We start from the raw sequence: 1,859 nt of genomic DNA, 5'->3' as shown, positions 1-1,859 counted from the left end.
TCAAGACTACTCGGCTGAACTCTCTCGCCTCCGCAAAGCTTTCAACCCTGTTTGTGCCGCTTTGGCCAAAGATAAACGGAAATTTGCTATGCTATACCCAGCTCGACTCAGAATTTTCCAGGGATCCTCTTACAAGGACTTTACTAATCCCGCTGATGCTGAAGCATATCTCAAAGAAGAAGATGACTCGCTGGCGCAGGATATTACAGATGATCCACCTGGGTGACTCTTTATTAGTTTTTGTTTTAATATCCCATTTCAGGTTTCAGATATGCTAACTGGTATGGTGATCTCAAGCTGGAACGCGGCCTAAGAGATACGCTGAGATGTGCCGTATAATATATGGTTTGGTGATCTTTTGGTGAGCTTGACAAAATATTTCATTAACGTTATTGTATGTTAAAAAGTTGCTGGTGGCAGCGGAGAAGCCCCCGCCGCCATTTTGTTTTTCTATCGTTGTAACCATCTTCTGCGACAGTTTTACCCGAAGTCGGTTATTACTAGTTCTAAATATTTTTGTAATGTTTTATTCATTACACGTGTTTTTGCTGTCTAATATTATTTTTTCCATATTCTTTAAGTTTGTCGCCCCTGTCATTGTCATTGTCTTTTTTCCTCATGTGTGTCCCCCTCCCTCCCATCTACCTTCAACTCCTTCAGAGATGAGATATGTTGTTATAACCTATATGTGCCAGACGTTATGCTCTACTTCATTGCTAAATGGCTACGATTAAGATATGTACACTTAATGTAGGAGGCATTAATACACCGGCCAAAAGGAGAAAGATTTTGTCTTACCTGAACAAAAAACATATTGACATTGCATGCTTACAAGAGACGCACCTGGTTCTAAAAGAAACTAAAAAATTACAGATGCTGAATTGGACCTTATTAGGAGCAGCATCCCTTAACTCAAAATCTTGTGGCGTAGCAATTTTAGCAAGACGCTCCCTCCCAATCGAAGTATTGTCGATGGAGGCTGACCCAGAGGGCAGATACGTGCTAGTGCAATGTAAAATGGGCAATACAAGTTATCACATATGCTCCGTTTATGCTCCTAACATTTATAAAAAAAATTTCTTTACAAAAATCATGGCTAAACTCCACTCCTGTGACCTCTCTTCCCTGATATTGTGTGGGGATTTAAATTTAGTATCCTCCTTATATCTTGATAAATCCCACTCTACAAGTAGATCTCGACCTCTCCCCACGTTAGGTGTGCCGTGGCTAGCCAAAAGGCTGAGCCTGGTAGATGCCTGGCGAGCTCTAAATCCCACAGAAAAAGAGTTTACATGCCTTTCAATGGTGCATAACTCTTGGTCACGCATAGACTATGTATTGGTTGCTTCCCTACTATTCCCTAATATTCGCCAGGCCACCATTGAACCGACTGTCATCTCGGATCATGGATTGGTCTGGGTTGAATTGGCTTATACAGTGGAAAAGTCTTCCCCCCCTTTGTGGAAATTTCCTTCGCATTTAGCGAAATCTGATAAATTCAAAAGTAAATGCGAAGACGTCTGGGAGAATTTTCGACAGGATAACTCAATGCACGAAATAGAGAATCCTTCTCTTTTATGGCAAACCGCCAAAGCAGTTATTAGAGGCGAAGTGATTTCTTACTATGCACATCTTAAGAGAAAGCTTAACCAGTCATTCCTGGAAGCCCAAAGCAATCTAACAGCGGCGTATCAGTCTTTCGAAACAAAACCCTCGTTGGAATCCAGAACAGCTTATAATTTAGCTAAAACTACCTTTAATGACATATTACATTTAAACGGGGAAAAGTATCAGTTTAATGTGAACTATAAATTTCACCGATTCGGAAACAAAGCAGGCAAACTCCTCACCTCACTATT

The sequence above is a fragment of the Pseudophryne corroboree genome, chromosome 9 (assembly GCF_028390025.1).
Source record: "Pseudophryne corroboree isolate aPseCor3 chromosome 9, aPseCor3.hap2, whole genome shotgun sequence".
NCBI classification, from domain to species: Eukaryota; Metazoa; Chordata; class Amphibia; order Anura; family Myobatrachidae; genus Pseudophryne; species Pseudophryne corroboree.
This window is presented reverse-complemented; position numbering follows the sequence as displayed.